The sequence below is a fragment of the Canis lupus genome, chromosome 11 (genome assembly GCF_048164855.1).
Source record: "Canis lupus baileyi chromosome 11, mCanLup2.hap1, whole genome shotgun sequence".
Classification (NCBI taxonomy): domain Eukaryota; kingdom Metazoa; phylum Chordata; class Mammalia; order Carnivora; family Canidae; genus Canis; species Canis lupus.
Window position 1 is genome coordinate 67,918,570 of NC_132848.1, and position 22,337 is coordinate 67,940,906.

General features: G+C 41.3%; 1 long non-coding RNA gene across 7 annotated transcripts in view; it reads left to right on the forward strand.

Moving 5' to 3' along the window:
• The window catches only part of LOC140600382 (uncharacterized), a 141,704-nt gene extending 122,120 nt beyond the window's left edge, over nt 1–19,584 (forward strand). For 4 of the 7 annotated variants that reach the window (XR_012003643.1, XR_012003642.1, XR_012003638.1 and 1 more), the window contains 3 exons: nt 1,634–1,796; nt 2,594–2,727; nt 4,246–4,498. This is a non-coding gene — a long non-coding RNA (uncharacterized lncRNA). Of the gene's footprint in view, nt 1–1,633; nt 1,797–2,593; nt 2,728–4,245; nt 4,499–19,131 lie in introns of those variants that run through there. The other 3 variants (XR_012003640.1, XR_012003641.1, XR_012003639.1) reach the window with 3 other exon arrangements.
• Nucleotides 19,585–22,337: the final 2,753 nt, after the last annotated feature.

Consider the following 22,337-nt stretch of genomic DNA (forward strand, 5'->3'; position numbering starts at 1 on the left):
GAGTGTGCACTAGTAAGGGCCGAAAGGTGCATCTTGTTTGAACTTATGTGGGGCCAGGGAGCGTCTCAAAAAGATGACAAATCAGCCCTAAATTCTGGTTTCTAAATAGAGGTAAAGAGGATATGTGAAAGAGGTCACGGGCAGCCTCTAAGTCCCCCGCGTGGGGTTATGTCTTTTCCTTAGGCTCCACAGATGCAGTTTGTTCTCACAGAGGGCCGTGGGCCTGGATACCTTATTGGCAGTCCTGAGAGAGCTTGGTGTGTGGAGGGCCAGAGAAAAGAGGTTCTGTGCGTCTGGAGACAGAGACACAGATCCCTTCCTCTGGGTCTCAGGGGCCTCTGGGAGGCAGCCACAGGCATCGAGTAGGAAGTCAGGACCCCCACCCGGTTTGTGAGAGAAAAAAAGTAAGGAAAGTAAAAGGTTCCAAATGAATCATGGTGATTTTCAAATTCGAAGTCATCTCAGAAGTTTATGTTCTCATCAGAGCACAGAGTCATAGCTCCTGTACCCCGTGTTTCCCCGCGCCCCCACCCCGTCCATCCCCCCCACCCCAACACTCCTCTTTGCCAGCCAACTTCTTGTGGAGGACTGTTTGGAGTAACTAATTCCCCACAAGATAGGCCTGAATCATCCCTTGCGGGGTGTATAGTCACGTCGTGAGAACGTGTGGAAACAGGCCCCTGAAGACGCCAGGCCCAGGGCCGCCCGCTGCCAGCGTTTTCCAGGTGAGCGCGATTGAATTACAAGCGCAGGCCGGACCTCGGCCCTGGCGTAACCGGGCGAGAGTTGCACGTGCTGAGGACAGTGAGGGTGTGAGCGAAAACCTGCTTTCCAGTGAAGAGTGACTCCGAATGTTGATGATGTTTTCCTAGACCCAATCTCGGCTTTTAAAACCTCCTGCAAATGAGGCCGTTGCCGTTCTGGGTGAGCGGGTTCTCCCCTCCTCTTGCATCTGACATGCCTGCCTCTGCCAACTGATTAGGCAGGAGCCAGGAAACTTGTTGCCTGGGGCAGGCGGATTCGATGGGGGCATTTATCAGGAGGTTTGGGTGTCCCCGACTAGTAAATACACTTGCTGTTGTGAACCTCATGCAGAAAAGGCAAAGTATCACATTTTCCTCTGAATTCTTGAGGAAATTGCTCTCATATACAACACCAACCTTTGGCTGCGTGACAGAGACAGAGTGTCGTTTGCATGCCATTACCAGGCTGTAAAGTCTGGTCAGGGCTGTCTTTTCCGAGTTTCCAATCTTTTGGGATCCTTGGAGGGTCACCCCGTGGGTCAGGTTTGTTTAGTCTGGTCCGTAATGGTGTAAAGTGGCCTTGACTGTCGAGTCTACCCAAATAATGCCCTATCTGTTTGATACTTCAGCAGTCTCTCTAAGTTGTATATGTGTTTCACTTTCCAATATTCGCAGCCGAATTGGATTTCATTGTTAATAGAAGGCAAATTGTTTCTAAAAACAACCTCATCTCACTTTGAAAATTAGCCAGAGTTCAGAGGGCCCGCATCTTAAGGGGCGACCTACATTTTCCCTGGGGAAACGGCACCACACTTCTGCGTCTTTGTATGCGCAGTACCCACCTCTCTGCAGCTTTTCTAAGAGATTCATTTGAACATGCTGTTTTTCAGATGTTTTATTGGATTATAATATACACAGAGAAGACAACCCACAACCTAGGAGCACAGTGGATTTTCATAAACGGAGCTACCCTGGCAACTGGCCCCCAGATGGAGAAGAAGCAAGGCATCATCAGCGCCCAGAGAGCCCCTCGCCCGTGGCCTCCACATGAGCGTATACAATTTTAAGTTTCTCTTGCTTATAATTTACCCAAGGTTTTCTAAGTTGCAAACTTATTCCTCTTTTCCCCACTGAGTTGTCACATACAAATCAAGAGAGGGAAAGAGCTTGTCTGATCCTCTGGGCAATAATAAGCAGTGCCTTTCTGGAATTCTTGGATCTGGGCTTATAGTAGTATCCTATGGAGCCTGGGAGATTCGTCGATACCTTGTTAAAATGGGGCTCATTTTTATTTGTGTCCCTCCAGAAGCTCGAATCCTTCTCCTTTACATATTTCACACGATAAAAACCCAGTTTCCCCAAAGTCATCTAAGTGGCACGGGTTTATCTAATTCATACCCTAGTTTGTGAAAACACCATGGAACCAACTTTATAAATGTTAAGTGGTTGTGGCCTTGGGGTACAGAGGAGAGTGGTGGAAGAATGATGCTCCCGGTAAACATTCTTGCCCCGAGGCTTCTAGGGGTAAATGGGCTCTCTCCCCAACCTCTCTCTGTTTCCCAGTGAGTCTTGTTTGAAGGCCTATAGCTGGACTTCCCTTCCCCCCTTTAAAAATAGTTCAATTCCTTTCTTCCTAAGCTCCACAGCAACCAGTACCGCTTTCATTACAGCAACATAAATAAAAAGTGACATAAAATTATACAGCCCTGTGTAAAGTAGTTTAACGAAAATGTCTTTTATGGCAGCTTTTATGGTTTCACCAATTAGTTATTAGACTTTCTCCATTTTTAATTTGATGTCCTGCGTGCACGTTCTGAATGGTTCCTCCTCCCCCTTTCCTCTCCTGGCAGTGACAGGTCTGGGGGGCGGTTGAGCCCCCAGGTAGCTGCCGTGCTCATTTTCTGAAGGCATTTCGCTGCAGCCTGTTGCTCGATTTGGGCAAAGCAAGTTTCTCCGGAGAGACGCAGACTTGAGCCTTTTTCAAGTGAGCAGAATTTCACCCCCTTATTAACACTCAGTGTCCCCTGCAGCCGGTGGGGCGGTCTCCTGCGGAGGGTGACTGTGGACACGCCTCGGGATGGGACTACCACAGCACTTGGACCTTAAGCTGATAAATTCTGAGTTTTTCGTAACTTTCCAAACATTCCCAGGGAGTGAGAATAACAGAGATTTACTCCTGCCAAAATTTAATCATGCAGAAAAAAGCGAAATTTAGATCAGCGTATAGATTATTTTTTAATGTGATCACTCGACAGCGGAGGGCAAGGAAGCCAGAAGTTGAACACTTAGCGCAGCAGAGTCTAGACCACTGCAATTTGATTCATTTGGGGGAATTGTATTAGGTTTTAGGCTTTGGCTTGGGCTGGGCTGTTCTGTTTGGGAGTGTATGATGTCATCGTGTCAAGCGTGTCAGGCATTCTGGTATTTATGTTGGCCTCGGATCTAGCCCAGAGTACATGGCAGGCTCAATTTATTGCTACTTTAACTTTGTTTAGTCATGGAGAGGCTTTATTTATGTTGGTAAATTTCAAACAGTGGCCAACGGTGACCGCACAATGAAAAGGCCTGCAAGATTCATCATCGATAAATCACCTTGTTGCTGAGTTTCTTTAATTAAGAAAAAACTCCGTCTGTTGATCCCTGTGGTTGCTGGAAGGAAAGCAGGGTGGGGAGGGCTTTGATGAATCCATCTATCAGCCCGGCTCTGCAACGCAAGTCTCCAGTTTCTGATTGTAGCTGGGCAAAGACCTAAATAAAAATTTATCTTGTCAAAACCTATGGGCTAACTGAAAGCAAATAAAGAAGTTTTATGGCATCCACATAAAGTTAAATAAATAGGGAGAAAGTGCAGTGCGTCCTGTGGACATTTTTCAGTACAGTACATGGCCGTTCTTTGGGGAGAGCTCATTAACTTAAAAAAAAAATTACCTTTAATGGGCCACTCATTATCGTCATCATCAACTGCGTCACTTGTCTAACTAACACTCCAGTGTTTAAAACCTGATTAAAACCAAACACTGGGGCTTGTGGCTTGGTGCAATTGGAACTAGCCAGTGCGTACTTTGAAAGGGTAAAATATGAACACTATAAGCAACATTGCCAGCATTAGAGGATCTGTTTTGTTTTGTTTTGTTTTTTGAATTTTTTAATTGATCCCTCTACAAGGTGATCAACCTTCCTGGTGATGACATACTCTGGGAGCAACGGGGCAGGGCTTTTCATGTCTGAACAAGGAACCCCATCTTTGGTTGAACTTACCTTTTGTGTGGGGGATTCCCTCTGCTGGGAAAAGTCCAGAAAAATATGTTGGAATTGGAAAGCTCTTTTCACCAAATGCCGCTTAAGCGGACTTGTCTCTGAGCTTGGGCTAGAGCTTGGTTAGAGTACATTTTATTCCTACTTAAAAAATGTCTTCGAATCAGACAAAAGACAGCAGCTGGTGATGGAGAAGGCCAATTTTGATACGAGGATGCACTTAAAATCATTTGCTTTTCCTTTTTAGGTTATGGAAAGGGTGCTCTCTTGATATCAAGCTTCGGGACCATTCACAGGAAAGTGCGATTTCTCAAGTGTCAAATCTGGAGGCATGATGCATCTGGCAATCAGCCCCTGCCTGTTTGATGGAGCTGTACAATAAATGTGGGCTTGGGGGAATAAGGAACATTTTGAGAACCATTCCTGTGGGATCCTGGTGCTGTAGACTACTTGGGACATGACATCTTTGTGTTGACAGACTAAAGCTGCTCTTGGATTTAGCTGAGAGTTTTGCAAGTCCTTGGCTCTCTTCCTGCCTCTTGTCAGTGTGCTGTGTCTTTATTCATGGGTCCAGGCTCCCTGTGATGAGGGTGGTGGTCATGGTGATGGTGTGTGAGAAGCAAGGCTGCTCTGCCCGGGTCTAGGTAGGAGAGGTAGGGACATGATACCTTCCCTCGCATCAGTAAGACAAAACTCAAATGTGGAGCAATTTTCGTATAGGTCCCCATGTAGGCCATACAAATTGGTCATGGCTTAATCAGAACTTCCAGCCACTTCATAATGACTGTATCTCCTGCACTTTCTATCTTCTTCATTGACTCTAAGAGTTCAAGGCAATCTTGGAGTCACCTTAGTTTGCCCGGTGCATAACTGACAATTCACTTATTCCCAACATGGAGGTCAGAGGTTAACAACAGGGCAACAAATATACGTTCAGCTCTCTCTAATAAGTCTAGCAAGTGCAGGGCAGTGTGGAGACCCGAAAGAATCCCTGTCATGGCCCTTGCCCTGAAGAAACTTCCAGTCTCCTTGAAAGAGGTAGGATTTATGTAAGCATCAGATGGAAAGTGAGGACTCCTGGAGGGTGCAATCATAAAATATCATATTGTTCATTCATTCCGTGCCTGGGCTGTGGGGCTAGTTCTCTATCCCTGGGGTGAGATCTAGGGCAAGTTGTCTCACTTTTCTGGTCACTCTACAAATCTTTTGTTTGCAGAATGTTCTTAATTTAGTATCACCACTGTGGTTTTTCAGCCCCGGGCTGCCCATCGGCATCTCCTGGGCAGCTCTTTAAAAATATCGATGTCCAGGCCGCTCCCCTGACCAATGAAATCAGTAACTCTGGAATGGGGCCCAGATATCAGGAATTTAGAAAACTCTCCAGGTGATCCCAGTGAACAGCCAGGATTGAGAACCCCTGAAATGAAGTGTGCAGTTCCAGAGAAATAATGAAAACTTCAAATTTTATTTAAAATGAAAGCTTCTCCTCTTCTGCTCCCCTGGCCTCCAGTCCTGAGTCGGGGAGGAAGGTGTGGGAAGCTTCTACTTCTCATCTTACACATCTTTTCCTCCCTGCCAACTCTCTCACCAAAGTTGCTGACTGCTCTGTGGCTGAGGTGCGGGGGGTGGGGTGGGGGGGTGGGGGTGAAGAGGGGAGGGCTGGGCGGTGGGTCTGATGTGACTGGTGTTGATGCTATTTGACATGGCTGTCTCTGGCTGTGGCAGAGGTTTAAAGCCGTCTCATTTTGGGGGTGGGCACGAGCATTTGTGTATTCTTGGGAGACTGCCTTCCAAGTCTGGGAATCTCTCCTCTGCAGTTCCCACGGGTTTCCAGCAATCTGATTCACAAAGAGAGATCCTGCTGATGTCCCAATGTCTCCCCAGGAGCTCATTGTAGACAGAGTCCCTGTAGGATGGCACCATGCTGACTCTCTCCACCATGGGAGCCATCCCCTCCCCTCTCTGCTTTCAGATCAGAAAGGGTGGCCACCCTTTACCCTTAGGCTTGTCCACGCAGTGTTCTGGCACCAGCCCCTGGTGCCCCACAGACTTCACCAGACATCGGGCAAGTTCTAACTGGTCTCCCTGATGCTCTTCTGAGCTGGAGGTGAAGGGAAGCACCACTTTCACAGAAAATACTGATTGTCCCCCAATATTTGTTCCACTTCTTTCACTAGTGCAAACATGGCTTCCCAAAATAAAGACTATGTTTCTCAGTTTCTTTTGCAGCTTAACATGGTCTGTATTCTGATCAATGGTGTATTGAGTAGAAGTGCTGTGGGCAAGTTCTAGGAAATGCCTTGTAGAGAGAGGGTATGTCTTTCTCTTCACCTCCCTTTCCTGCCGGATGGGATACAACTGTCTGGGCTGGAAGAGCCATCTTGGTTCCAGAACTGGAAGCAGCATGGTGAGGAGATGGAGCAACAAGGGCAAAGGAGCCTGGGCCCTGAGGAGCATGGAGCCAGCATGTATAGTTGGCCTACTGAAACCTTCCCATGAAACTAATCCTTAGTAGTTGATAATTCTGAAATGGAGTGCTGAGCATGAGCTCAGGCAGGTAGTAGGCCACAAGGGCACAGAAAGATGATGCCCCATTCCAGATGTGGTTAAGAGAATACTGAATAAGGAAGAACTTTCCAAAGGGCAAAACCAGGGACAAAGGGATTGGCAGAAAGGAGAATGAGAGGCTGCCAGTTGGCCTAACCAAGGAACTGACTTCACGATTAAGGAAGGGAGTCATTACTATCCCTGCCCAGTGGGTTATGACAATAGTGATGGGCCAGTAATTTTGGGACATTTCCCATTCTTCCCATTTCCAAATGGGATTCTTTATTGCTGTTATCTTTTTCTTTTCTTCCATTTTTATTTTGAGTGTGTAATAGAATAACATGACCATTAAGAGCTACATCCTGGGCCTGATGGAGAAGACTGAGCATTACTCATACAACCTGGATTTAAGCTGAATGCAGTTACTGCTTTGGTTGTTGGCTTCTTTTATGGAGGTAGAGGTGTGTTCCGAGGGAGATGCACATGGTTGCTCTAGAAAGTTGGCAGGTAGTACAATTCTGGCTAGTGAGTTTCAAGGAGAAATCTAAGGGATGGGGGTGCTTCTGGAAAAGTTTTCTTTGCTATTAAAAAGGGATACAAGGGGCCTGGAGGGCTCAGTGGTTGAGCATCTGCCTTTGGCTCAGGTCATGATCCCAGGGACCTGGGATCAAATCCTGCATCAGGCTCCCCACAGGGAGCCTACTTCTCCCTCTGCCTATGTTTCTGTTTCTCTCTCTGTCTCTCATGAATAAATAAGTAAAAATCTTTTTTTAAAAAACAGGATACAAGGTAGGGACATTCTGTCTTACATGTTTTGTGAGTTTATGATGCTTAAAACATCCAGTTATCTGTCACCATGAAGGGACAGGTATGAGGACAAAAGCCAACATACCTGGAAGAGCAGAGTAGAAAGATGGAAAGAACCTGGGTCCTTGATGGTATCATTAGATTGAAAATCAACCAACCCCGAAACTGCTTGATTTCCAGACTTTTTACATGAGAAAATAAACCCCTTTATTACTTAAGCTATTTTTACTTTAATCCTTGATTATTTGACTGATATACTAGAGTACTGCTTGCTCCCTGTGCAGAAAAAACAGGGCTACAATTTTTCTTCCCTTATCCCATGCCATCTCAGCTGCTTCCACTCTTCATGGGATCACCTGCACAGGGCTACTTCCTGCTGATGGCCACTCTGCTGCCACCATAGTGACCTCAGGGGACACAGACTCTACTTTTGACTACTTCATCTCAAGAGTGGGATCATTCCCTCTAGGAATTACCCCCATAATTTTCATAAATCCAGTACAGCAGAGAATTAAATGTAACTTTCCATGAGATTTCATGGAAGGTTCATGGACCATGGAAGGGAAGGGCATGTGCACAGTAGTTTATGATCATGGCATTGGCTCAAACCCCATCTTTGGGGTGTCTCGCAGATGAACTTTCTGTTTTGCCATCATGCTGCCACACAGAGAGTGGAAAGAGTCCCTTCGTGCCAGTTCCCATGCCACATAAAGTGGTCCAAGGGCCAGCAGTGGTGGCAGCACCCAGGAAGTTATTAGAAATGCAGAAATCTCAGGCCATGCCCTAGACCCACTGAATCATAATTTTATTTTAGCAAGAGTCCTAGGTGATTTGTATGCAGCTAAAGTTGATGGAGCTACTCTAGTCAAGGCTTGTCTCTTGAATCCTCATTTCTTATTCCAGGTTTGAACTTTACCCGGGATGATTGACAATGGGAACATCAGGTTTTTGTTTTTGTTTTTGTTTTTCAAAGAAGTCTCTCCCCTCACAGTATTGTGGCCCTTTGGGCTCAATAAGACAGTCCCAGAACCCTAACCAGTATATATCCTCAAATCCAGGTTCAGCATTAAAAATGTGAACTGTGAGCATCAACAGCTCACTCCAGGTAAGACCTAGGCCAGTTCCTTTTATTTTTCAATATACTTTTATTGTAAAAGAATATTAAAATATTAACATTTAAGATAAATGAATTTTATGTTAAGTTGACATTACCTTCTCATACTTGTCTACATACATATTCAGTTTTTACATATTTGGTTCAATATTTTATGATTCAGTTTTATATTCTGCATTTCTATTCAGTTTCACACAGGTATGCTTCCATTCTGCTACAATCTTTTTATTCTTTCCCATAAGTTGTATTCACTAATCCTTAACCCTCTGAGATAGCTAATGTTAGAAACCTAATTTGTATCTTTGCACACTTAACCTCCATCCTTATCCGAATATATATAAATATGTATGTCATGGCTTTCCTTCCTCCATAAAAACAAAGTTGCATCAAGCATTTATATCAGCTTAATTTTTTTTCTTAACTATACATCATGGTGGTCTCTTCAGGTCAGTAGACACAGATAACTCATTTAAAAAACACATAATTTTCCTTTGTATGGATGCATTATAATTTCCCTTATTGATCGATATGCAGGTTGTTTCTGATTTTTTCCAGTTACATGTTTTCTTATATAGAGTTGTTTTGTACTGTTGTTACTTTTTACCTCTAAAGACAGATGCCTAGAAGTGATTTTGGTAGGTCATGGGATATTTAGATATTTTAGTTTAGAGTACACTAACTGCTGTAATAAATGTTTTCTTTTTTTTTTTTTTAATTTTTATTTATTTATGATAGTCACAGAGAGAGAGAGAGAGGCAGAGACATAGGCAGAGGGAGAAGCAGGCTCCATGCACCGGGAGCCCGACGTGGGATTCGATCCCGGGTCTCCAGGATCGCGCCCTGGGCCAAAGGCAGGCGCTAAACCGCTGCGCCACCCAGGGATCCCCTAACTGCTGTAATAAATAGATCCTTGAATATATGATATTTCAGATATAATAAAAGTCCAGGTTGGTTCCAGGTGCCAAGGAATCTCTGCTCCACAGAGTCATTCAGGGGTCCAGGCTGTGGAGGCTCTGCTACCTTCAACAAGTGACTCTATTGTCATACCTGAGTAGGACTCAGTCACCTGACTGCAAAGCAGTCTGGCAAATGCAGTTTCAGTGTGCCAAGGAGGAAAAGGACACAGGTTTTGTGATCAGCTAACCAGTTTCTGCCACAAAAGATAAGTGTATTTTATTTTTAGGTTAAATATGTATTATCCAATCACTTTTTACCAGTGGTGGTAAAAATTCACATCCCCACTAACAATATCTGAGAGGGCCCATAACCTTGAATCTTTGCCAGTACTAGACAGTATCATTTTTTACATTTGTCCAAATCTGATGAATAATGATATTGCCTCTGTTTGAATTTCCTGGAATAGTAATGGTTGAGTGTATCTTTTCCTAAGTTTCGCAGTCATCTGGCCAATTTATTTCCATCTTTTAAAATTTTACTATTTGTTTTCTATGTTCCTTTTTGTCTCTTTTCTTGCCTTATTTTAGATAAATTAATTTTTATCATTCCATTTCTCCCCTCTATTAGTTTTTTAATTTTAAATTTTGTTCTATTACATTTTTAGAGGCTACCCTAGAATTTAAACATACCTTCTTGACTTATGAAAATCTCATATACTATTGCAGGTAGGGTTCTCCAGGAGGCCAACTCTGAGATGGAGGTTAGTAGTGTTCAGTGTCTACTGGGGAGATGATCTGGGGCTTATCTTTAGATGAAGGGAAGGAAAAGAAAAAGGTTTGGCAAAGGGAGAAGTCTTGTGGTATTGCATTTCCAATGAAGGCCTAAATGTTACTGGCTTGGGGGAGCATAGTTTGTGTTAAGGGCAGCCTGAGTGGCCTCATCCCAAACAGAAGGCATGAGGCCTAATGATCATGACACAGGCCATAGCCTTTTCTCTCCGTCTTTACTGTAACATATTTGTTTGTTATCTGCTGCCTGCCCAACCTATTTGCCCATAATCCCTAATCCACCTGCTTTTGGCTGCATCCAACTAATACTTCCTTACCCTTTCATTTTCTCACCATTGCTCTTCTTTCACCTCTACACCCTCATCTTCATCCCTGAGTTCCTGTTGTGCAGACCCATGCTTGTCAGGGCAGACAGAAGGGAGCAGGTTCTCAGGAATCACTTTGTGAGTAATAATGAGGTACACAGAAGGATGGTGCCTGGAATGTTTTCATTACCAGAAACAGGGAAAGACCTGGGAGTGCAACAGTCTTGGGTGTCCTCACTCTAGTCTGCAAGTGACATGCCAGTGATGTTGTGGATTGCATCAGCAATTTTTATGAAAAATATAAAAATACTCTCATCAGCAGATCAATACTTTCTTCAGCTTTTCTGCTCCTCATCTCACTTAGAGAGTAATTGTTTGAAAATTTAAATATAGCATTGCAAGCTTTTGAGCAAAATCAAGACTTTGGAAAACTTACAAAATAAACAATTTGGTTCCTTTAACAAATAAATTTCAAGGGAAAAGATTGAGAGGGAACCTAAGGTTGAAAAAAGAGTCAAGAGACAAATCGGGGGTGTCTCAATCAGTTAAGCTTTTGACTCCTGATCTTGGCTCAGGTCTTGATCTCAGGGCCATGATTTCAAGCCCTGCATTGGGTTCCATGCTGGGTATGGAGCCTACTTAGAAAAAAAAAAAAAAAAGGAAAGAGAGAGAGACAAATCAATCAATTGAAATGTATAGACATTATTTGAATTTTTATTAAATATACTGTTAAAGAAGCATGACATTTACAAGACAATTAGAAATGTGAACATTGGTTGGATATTTGATATTAAAGAATTATTATTAAGATTTTAGATGTGAAAAAAAAAAAGATTTTAGATGTGGCAGGGGTGCCTGGCTGGTCAGTAGAGCATGTGACTCTTGATCTCAGGGTCATTAGCTCAAGCCCCACATTGGGCATAGTGAGTACTTGAAAAAAAAAAAAGATCTTAGGTTATGATAGTGGTATTGTAGTTGCGTTTAAGAAAGAGTCCTTGTACAAACATTATATGTTCTCATTCATGTGGGGAATATAAATAATAGTGAAAGGGAATATAAGGGAAGGGAGAAGAAATGTGTGGGAAATATCAGAAAGGGAGACATAACGTGAAGACTGCTAACTCTGGGAAATGAACTAGGGGTGGTAGAAGGGGAGGAGGGCGGGGGTGGGAGTGATTGGGTGACGGGCACTGGGGGTTATTCTGTATGTTGGTAAATTGAACACCAATAAAAAAAATATTTAAAAAAAAATAAATAACATAAAAAAAAAGAAAGAGTCCTTTTAGAGCACATACTGAAATATTTGTGGGTGAAATGAAATAATGTTTAGGATGAGCTTTGAAATAATATGATGAAGGAAGCAAATAAAAGTCTAAATCATGTAAAATTGTGAATGGATAGTTGTAAAAACCGAGTGAAGGGAACATAGGGGTTTGCTGTTCTTTTTTGTCTGCTTTTGCATGTGTTTGAAGTTATCCATAACAAAAGGAAAAAGCTCTCTGTATCTTTGGGCAACTTTGTAGAAAGAGTTCCAAACAGCTCGCAATTAATACAACTCACCCTGTTTATTCCATTTTGCATAATGTCTCCAAACTGAAGCTTCTGGGTCTGAATAACATAGCACATATTGTGGGGTGGATTTTCAATTTCACATAAAATGCATATTGGCCGAAAGCCTGGTCTTTTTTACACTGAATGCTTTGCAAGGGATCGTCCAGGTTATTATTCCATTTTGTGTGTGTGTGTGTGTGTGTGTGTGTGTGTCTAATACATTCGTGCCTTTGAAATGTCTGTCACATGCTGTAAGACTGCCCTAACATTTTAGAGACCACTCTTGATCCTGAATATTCCACACAAAGAGTGAATGGATAAAATGAAATTTGTTAGGATTTCTCTCCACATAGCTAAATATTAGTTGAGTCTACACTGGGTGTCAGGTAAGTATTTCACATGCAGTGTTTCATGAAATACTCATAATTACTCTGTGGAAAGGTACAACCAGTATAACACTTTGTTTTTTTTTACAATGAGTAAACGGAAGCTTGGAGAGTTTACCTAACTTCTCCAAGGTCACAAAACCGGTATTTAAGGAATGAAATCAGCTGGTGTTTGAAACCTAGGCTGTATGCACTCTGCCATGAACTCCAAGTTCTATGGTAATTCAGTTTATTGCAGATTAAATTAAATTTAGGCTTTTTGAAATGTGGATATTTTGGCAAAAAAAAAAAAAAAGATTAAAACAAATAAAACCAAATGTCAAAGCTCCAAAGACATCTTTAAGTTTGCTAGAATTTAAAGGTTTATGGGGCTGGGCAGCGTGAGGTGGTTGCTCTCGTGGGAGTGACCTTCCATGAAGCCTTCTTCCTCAGAGCACCTCACAACTGCACATGGTACATTTTCTTCTTTTTCTTGGCCACCGAAGGCAAGGACGAGATAGCCTTACTTAATTTACAGGACTTGGCAATCCTGGTGATGACCCAAGATCTTGTTTTCCACAGGTCCTGTTACACTGTCATTGGCAGTACACCAGGTATTTCTCAGTCTCTTAGCAGACTGTCAGTATAAGACTCTCTTCCCAGGCATGAGATGGTGGCCAGATTGAGTTCAGGAGAGAAATAGATCAGTCCTCCATGAAGACCTCCAGCATTTCCTAGGTTAGTTTTGGTTTTCAGTTCCTTTGGGTAACTTAAGGCCAGGAAAAGACAAATTTCTCACCATGGTAGGAATAGGGGAAGTCTTGTAAGGATGATTAAGATCCACGATGGAGAATAAATCCATCCCATCCTGGAATATTCTTTAGGGCTCATTTTATAGTGCTCTGAAGTATGCTTATCTATGTGGTAGCCAAGAAAAGCCCATAACTATGTGGCTATTGCTATAGGATGTGGCTGTGAACTTGTAGTTTTTGATAGTGATGACTTTGGAAAGAAGTCGGAAATTGGGAGTAGGCAAGTTTGAAATCCCTTGAGAAGATGAACCATGCCAATAGGCTTGAGAAGGAGGCATCCATTCAAAAGACCCAGTAAGTGAAGTCCCTGTCATAAAGCACATCAGTTCTTTGTGACTGTATTGAGGCTCCTGGGCGAGAATCAAGCACCAGGGGTAAAGAGGAGTATAGTTAGGTGGGCTGGATCAGTTACTTTGAAGTGGGAGCAGCAGGTAGCGCCTATGAGGCCAAACTTCTGAGAAATTTAAGACCTTATCAGGAACAGCCCTCTCATCAGATGATAGAGTTCTATTGCCCCACAGACTACCTATGAAAGGTTCTATGTTTTGTGAATGTATAACTTGCTGGCTAGAGGCTCAGGACTGATGTTCAGTCTCCTCCCAGCTCTTGCTATCCAGCTGTTTAGCAAGGCACCTGTTCACAGGGACTCTGGCCATTTCTTTAGAGAGCCAAGACATGGCACTTGCTCCACTTTTTTTCCCCACCTAGGAGGGAGAATGTTTCCTGGGCATTCTTTAAGGTGAAACTTCAGACCACTGCCTTTACGAGATAGGATTTTCCACACTACAAAATACTTCTCTTCGTAGTGTCACTGAATCCAGATGCTTCTTGATACTCCAGCTCCCCCATAAATACGGCTACTCAGAAAAGAATTCAGAGAGCAGATTTCTTCCTTCTCTCTACCTTTTAGTTTTAGCTCAATTGCTTCTTTGGCCCAGTGGCTGGTTCCACAGAAATAGCATCTCATTGACGTTTAAAGAGCAGATCTTAAGGCAAGTTGTACATTTCACCTTTGGTGTGGATTACCCGTAACTCTGCTTTGGCCTCTTGGATTCATATGCAAACAATTTATTAAGGCCGTGCTCCTAGGAGAACAGGTAAGGAAGTGGAGGGACCAGAACAGGGAACAGGAGGAAGCTATTCAAATTACTATGGCTGCATAACAGATTACCACAAAACTTCGTAAAGTGCTGGCACCATTTAGTTTGCTCACAAATCTACAATTTGGGCAGGGTTCAGTGTGACAGCTCATTTCTGCTCTATTTGGCACTGGCTGGAGTGGCTCAGAGACTAGGGGTGGGATCCTGTGAAGGCTGGTAACCTCAGGAAGGCCCCTGTATACCCCGTGTATACCCCGTGCACTGAAAAACAGAACACTGAGGCTGAGCTTCCAGCAAAGAAAGAAGTTTAATTTGCAAGGCAGCCAAAAGAGCTCCAATCTGCCTTCCAGGACAAAAAAACTCCAAAAAACAAACAAAAAAATCCCCCCTAGAAGCGGGAGGGGTTCATGAGATTTTAAGGAGAGTTTGGACGGATGTGACTGGAGGCCTGAATGGGTTGAGTAAAGTCTAGCTAACTATTGGTTCACACAGGCGAGTAGCTCATCAAGCTCTGTCCCGGGAGGTGGGCGTCTTGCTTCCTGGAAAACAGCTTGAGCAAGTATCTTGTGACCTGCTGGTCAGAGAATTTATCTGTAGGAACCTTACGGTCCATTACCTCGGCTCCGAGCCACTGAGAAGCGGGCGGTTATAAAGTCCATTGTGAGAATCAGTGTGCCTGGGGTTGTGGTTTACTTCCCTCTCACTGCCCTAAACCTAAGACAACAATAGTTTAGCCTTGTTTTAAGTAGATTAAAAGTTTATATGCAAAGCACGGGTTTCAGGCTCAGGTGGTGGATTCTGGCTGTGAGCTGGAACCCCTCCACGTGACCTCTCCCTAGAACATAATAGGTAGGGGGAAAAGTTGTAAGAGGGTGCTGTTTTTAGTATGATGCAGCATAGACGTAATAACTGCAGCCCATTGTGGGTCACATATAGGTACACATAAGAGAAGTAAAAGTATGAAAATACCAAAGGATAAATAATCAGTTCAAAATAATTATCACATCTAGCCGTAGATGTTCAAACCTCATCTGATATTTGTGGAAAAAAGATTTGAAGCAAATACGATAAACTATTAATATGTGTTACATATGTATTAAAAATCATGGATATTTACTATTATTTGTATCTTTCTACATACAAACTTTTTTTTCAATAAAGGAAAAACTTTGGAAAATAAGATCTTTTAAGTTGAAGGTATTTACATTATTATTATTACCTAAAAGAAGTAGGTGGGTTGAGGTGAAAATGCAGCAGCATGGGATGAAAAAAAAATGAGTGAAATAATGGATTGTAAGAGAGTTAAGACATGAATTGCAGGTTTAAGCCTGTAATGGAGTTTTGTAGTGCAGAGTACATATTGTGGAAAACGAAACTTTTCTCTGAATGTAGAGAAAAAGGGAGAAAAAATGATGAGGGAAAGGATAAAGGAGCCAGAAAAAAAGAGATCAGCAAAAGTGATGGTGTTCTTGAGGCGGGGGGGAGGGGGGGGCACTCTCCAAACTGGTGATAATCAGTTATCCAAACAAGTGATAATCAAGGGAATAATAGGAAGTTTCCTGGGGCAGAGGAAGACTTGAAAAAAGTTTGAAAGGATTCACGGTGGTCCTGATAAGATTCACAAAAGAAGTCTACTCCTAGACTCTTCCTGTGTCTTTTGAATTATAAGGCTATAGAAAAAGATACTTAAGCACCCAGGTTCAAAATGATCTACCCAGGAGTAGAAACCTGGCTGGTCTTAGATTTTTCTCTGCAGAACTACAGGCTGGAAGACAATGGCAATGCACAGTTTTGAAGGTTAGGAGGAGAGAATGTTGCGACCCAAGAATTGTCTTAGTTTGTGAAGATAATATTCAAGTTTTTGCAATTTGCCAAGTTATCTCAGGGTCCTGAAATCAAGCCTGGCATCGGGCTCTGTGCTGGATGTGGAGCCTGCTTAAGATTTTCTCTCTCCCTCTCGCCCCCTCTGTCCCTGCCCCATTGCTCTCTCTCTCTCTCTCTCTCTCTCTAAAACAACAAAAACTACTTCTTTTCTAGTCCAAAACAAGGACCGCAATATTTAAATGACATTATGTTTGCAGAATTACTAGACCCAGAAAGTACACTTTCCTTCCCTCCACTGAAACTGATTTTTTCTTCAGCAATATAACAGCATTGCATTGACAAAGAACTTGAGTAACAATCTCTGCTCTTAGAACTCATTTTGAATGACCTGAGTGTACAGGTTTTTTTTTTTTTTTTTTGTAATTATGAAAAATGAGTAAACTACCAGTGGCAGATATTATCTATGATTAAGACCCTCTTTGTAACATCTTCCAACTAGGACTTGTGAGTGACTCTTCTTGGGTTAATTGTACTTAAAATCAGAATATGTAATATACTCTTAACTGTTAAATTATGCATAGAAAAAAACTTTAAAGAAATAGTAAATGAAATTCTGTATGGTGGTGGTGAAATTCTGCATGATTTTAATTTTATGTATTTCTATATTTAAACAATTTTCTACAATAATAAATTACATTTTTATGTCAGAAAAATAGCTATTATGAAAATCAACATATATATGTTTTATATATATCACATAATACAAATTAGGTAAATGATATATAGGAGGAAAAGACTGAGAAAAGTATACCACGGTGTTGAATGGACAGTCTGCTGTCTTTGGCAGTTAGAACTACAGATGGTTTTTTTTCTTTCTTCTCTTTCTTTATTTTTAAAAACAGTTTTTACATGTGAAATGGCTATTTATTTTTTCCTACTGAAAAATTTTTTTATAAATATGCTAAAATAAAAAATATTTAGCCTAAGAATGCTAAGATGAATGTATGTAGAAAAAATATACTTTCCATTTTTAATTCTTCAAAGTAGTGTTTATTTAAACTATAGTCCTTGTAGAGGCTGCTTTTAGGCAATAGGCTTGGAAAATGGAAACTTGAGCAAGGCAAAAGGGACCACAGTGACCACCAAGCTGGATGCAAATTGACCTATTGAGTGACCCACCTCAAAATGGCTGTAGGTCCTAACTGACCAATAGGCTACTTAAAACCAAGCACAGTTCCTAAAATTACCAAAAAGGGGAAATTCTGTATATCCCCATGTAACCCCTCACTCTGCCCTATAATAACTATTATGGGTGGTGCTAATAATTATAATAATTAACTATAACCCCTCACCACCGCCTCTCTCCTTGGCCGTCCTGCCAGCTGTGTCCTTGCAGTGTATTCAGTAAGCTTCTACTTCCTTTGTCTTGCCTCTGGTAAATACTTCCACCACCCAGGGCCCCCATCCTATCATCACACCTCAGTCCTCTTCTCTTACAAATAAATTGCTTTAAAAAAAATTCAGGTGTAGTTAACACACAACAAATAAATTGCTTTCAAAATTGATGATGGTTCAAACACTGAAAGTCGCTGCAAGACTCACGCTAAGGAAATACTGTTAACAAAAGTAATGAAAGTAAAATAGCTATGATGAAATTAATACTTTTAAAAAGAAGTATTACAATGAAATAGACTTGAGTTTTGGTCTTGAAATTTCAAACCATAGTTTTAGAGAAAAACGGGCTTTTGAGTTGAGTTCAACTTCCTTATCTGATGAATGAGGAAACAGTGAAAAGTGAGGTGAGTAGCTTTGAGTTTCACATTAATTTGCGTGAGAATTCAGGGTTCCAGTGATTTCTCTTACCACCCCGCTCCTGGAGAGGACTCTCTTTGAGGGTGATACAGAAGAAAGTGACATATGCAGACTATTTACCTACTCATCTTTGCATGCAAATAAAATATGGCCTATTTTTGTTTTTGCAATTATGTGAAGCACTTTTAGATTCCTGAGTCATAGCCCCATGGCTAAAGCTGACTGGTGACCATCTTGAAAGGAAGCACAAAATCCCCAAGGCTATTCTTCTTACTCAGAATTTTACCATAGAATTTCACTGGAGGAAAATCTATGTGGAGTTCACTGAAAATCGAACAGCTTCTGAGATTAAACTAGCAAAATATATTTAGTTCCTCTTGTACTGTTTTTTAGATTAAAATCAGTGAAACATTCACTTCAAAAGGTATTTCAGATTTTACTGAACCACTATATTTGCAGAATAATGAAAAACATCTATCAAATCGTCCATCTTTAGATTCTAGAGTTTAGAAGATAAGAGAACAATGATGAGGAAAATGATTGTATAGGCATGGCAGTGGTGTGGGGTGGTGCTAATAATTATTTCACTTGCAGTGGGCAGGCATCCAAGGATATTCCAGGCAAGTCTTATTTTCTGACGTGCATTCTAATCTTATGAAGGCACCGTAGCTAATTTTTTTGAGATATATATGAGATTGGACTCTGGCATTGAATTTTTCTGAATATGTGGCGGCATAATGACATATTATCTGGGATTTTAGGCTCCCCTTTGATGTGCAAGTGATCAAATTTACCATTTCCACTAGATGGCATTAGAAACTTCTGAAGCCATGAACTAATTAACTAGTCACCTTTGTTATGCTGTAATCACACCTGCATGTTTTAAGAGGTGGTTGGCATTCGACTTTCTGGTGTGTTTTCACTCTGATGCCAGGTACACAGTTAAGATATTGGTATCAGGTCTCTCCCTCAACATAAATAGCTTGCTGGGATTATCAGAATGTCATTCCACATCTCGTATTCCAAGGAAGTTTCAAAAGCAATGTATACCCTCACCTCGCCGTAAATCAAAACCAAGGAACACTACCTCCTCCTGTCCTAGCGTGGTAATCAGTTTAGAGCAAACATATAAGGTGAAAAGAGTAAACCAAAATATTCCTTTCCTAGCATTCAGGAGAATTTTTGTTTGTCTGTTTCTTTCTTTCGAACAGGATGCCGGATTTCAAACACGAGGGGGCCAAAAGAAAATCTGAAGATTTGTCAGCTGCTTCTAGTGGTTGCTCCAGAGGAACTGTGTCGGTTTTTAAATTATAAATGAAAATTTACGGTGACTAGAATGGGTACACTTCCATGGTTTTGAAAAGCCTTTGCTTCTGTAGTTGGTCTGTCTAGCGAAACCAAGAAATAGTAGGTTTGGTGTGTGTATGTGTGCGTATGTGTCTTTTCCTTTGCTCACGGTGGCGTGTCTCTGTGGCTGCTGCTCTAGTCACCACTCCTGCCTGCTTCCTAGCCTGGCTTTCATCATTTCTTCCTGTTGATTGGTGTCACCTCGCAAGCTTAGAATGTCTGCCTGTCTGTTCAGAGTGTGAACACATTCCTCAGAATGCTGATCTGCTCGTTTCACACCAGTGTCAAAATGACTTATTAAATTCAGCACCCCGTGATACTCAGTGGCTGATGTGTTGCTGTCCAAACAGTAAATGACAATAAGCATATGCAGCTGGTGGGCCTAGCAAACTCATTTAATTTGATAAAAATGTCACTGCAACATGCTTTAAATCGCTGTCCTTTTCATCATTGCTAATTGCTAGCTATAGACCTTTTTCCTATGCTTAATACAAGTGTTAGAATACTGCTCCTTCCAGCCTGATTAAGAATTAAAAAAAAAAAAAAAGTGAATTCTTTTTTCAGTGGCAGCATTATTTCATCAAGAGATGGATTTTGCTCTTAATTAGCCAACATGCCACTAGGGAAGCTTCAGAGTCATGGGTGTGAAACAGCCTCAAGCAGGAGATCAATCTAAAGGAAAAAAATGGTGGCTGGGGAATAATTGGCAGCTCTGGTGAACGTGGGCTGGTTATAACAGTGACAATATGTTCCAGTGGAATATCACAAACCTCTCTCCTCTATTTCCAACTTGGCACATTTCAAGCTCAACAAAAGCTGAACAATATATCCCATGGTTATTTGTCTATTGTTTTGTATTTTTTTCTTGCTGCTTCATTGAGGTTTTCTCATATGTTGCATTGAAAATCTGGACATTTCCCCCAAATGGATTAGGGGATTAAGAAAGAAGATGAATTCTAAAAATAATCCTTCAGTAGCTTGGTGTTTAAAAACAGATCTGGAACTGATCCATACAACAGAAAACAGGCAAACTTGCACTAATTTGCTAAACCCAAATGTTGATTTAAAATACACACATACACACGCATGCGCACACACAAATCAAACTCAAACTTTTTTTGAACGATGTCTACCAGATTAAATAGGAACGGACTCGATTTTTTTATTATACAGTGAAAAAAATGGCAACATAAATTTTTTTTCTCAAGTGAGTTGATATTTAATTTGCTTAAAATTCCTACTTTTGTTTTGCTTTTAAAATAAGCTTGTGTTTGGAGCCCAACTCCTGGAATAAATGAACTGACAGCCACATAGGCTACCAGGCCCTCTGCTCACCCATTAGTACCTTGTTCCGGGAGGCTTTATCTGGGATTTGACTTGTGCAAAATGGTCTGAACAAAGAAAGGAAATCTGCCCTTCTTCCTGATGTTCTTGCATTTTAGATGTTGGTAGCCTTTCTCCTTCCCTTCATTAAACATGGAGCACTGATCCTGTATTATCTCCTGTTATTTGTGTGGTCGAATGTATTTCTTAAAAATGTCCATGAAAGGAAATGCACATTTTGGTGCAAGCTGCAAGTGATCTTCCCCGTCCTCTAGCTGTAGGACCTGCTTTAATTGGCCAATCTAAATAAGTCAGTTGAAGAAATGGGTAATCTTCTCTGGAATGAAATTTTGCTTTGATTTCTATTCTACATCTAAAGTTAAAAAGTACATTTTGGTTGCCAGACAATCTCAGGATGTGAGAGGTTGTTTCATTTTCTCTTCTCTTTGGGTGGTCATGGTACCTTTACCTCTCTGGTGTATACAAGAAGAAAATGTCTTTCCAGGAAAGCCCATGGAGGCTCTTCATACTTAAATTGAGTAATGTGGGAGATCAAGACTCTCTCAGATCAGCATGGGTCAACCTGGTCAGTTCCAAGTGAGAAGGGACCAAAGGCTCTTTGTCCTGATTGACATGAGGGGGTGTCATTGACATATTAGAGTCCCCAGAAACTGGTTTTGGGTGCTAATGTGGGTACCTGTTCCATACTTGGCAGGCACATGGTGGAAGGCAAAGCTGGTACCCCTTGGTTGACATGATGGAATGCAGGGAATGCTTTCAGGTTTTCAACCTGTCACAAAATGCCTCAGTCCTGGCTGCAACTCCACTTTACATATCAGTGCCACAGGGTCTATTTCTAAATAAGGTTTGAGCCAATTTTTGAAATATTCAGTTCAGTAGGGGAAATCATTCTTATATCATACTGAATGAGAACTCTGGGTTCTCCAAATTTTGGCCTCCTCTTAACATCACGTTTCATTTCTTGACTGGCAGAGACTCATCTAGAGTCAGTATATTCCCTGACACAAGGTAGAAGATAGTTTTTATTTGACACATTCAAGTTTGTTTTCCCGTCATGCATAAGTAATATATAAAAATAATAGTCTCTTCTGAAATATGAAAGAAAGTCATTATTATAAAGTCACAATCCAGTAATCTCTGGTAATTTCAGTATGTTCTTTATAATGGAGAATCTGTTTCTTGGTTTCTCTCTCTCTTTTCCCCTTTGTTTGTTTCTTAAATTCTACACGAATGAAATAATATGGTGTTTGTCTTTCTCTGATAGACTTATTTTGCTTAGCATTGTACTCTCTAGCTCATCTATGTCATTGCAAATGCCAAGATTTCATTCTTTTTTATGGCCAAATAGTATTTATATAGAATCTATCTATCTATCTATCTATCTATCTATCTATCTATCTATCTCATCTTTATCCACTCAAAAATCAATGGACACTTGGATTGCTTCCATGTCTTGGTTATTGTAAATAATGCTGTTGTAAACATAAGGGGTGCATATATACCTTTGGATTCGTGTTTTTGCATTCTTTGGGTAAATACCTAGTAGTGTGATTGCTGGATCGTAGGGTAGCTCTATTTTTAACTTTTTTGAGGAACCTCCATACTATGTTCCAGAGTGGCTACACCAGTTTGCATTCCCACCAACAGTCACAAGTTTTCCTTTCTTTCCATTTTTTTTTTTTGCCAAGATATGGTAGAGGTGCAAAAATAGACACATAGATCAATA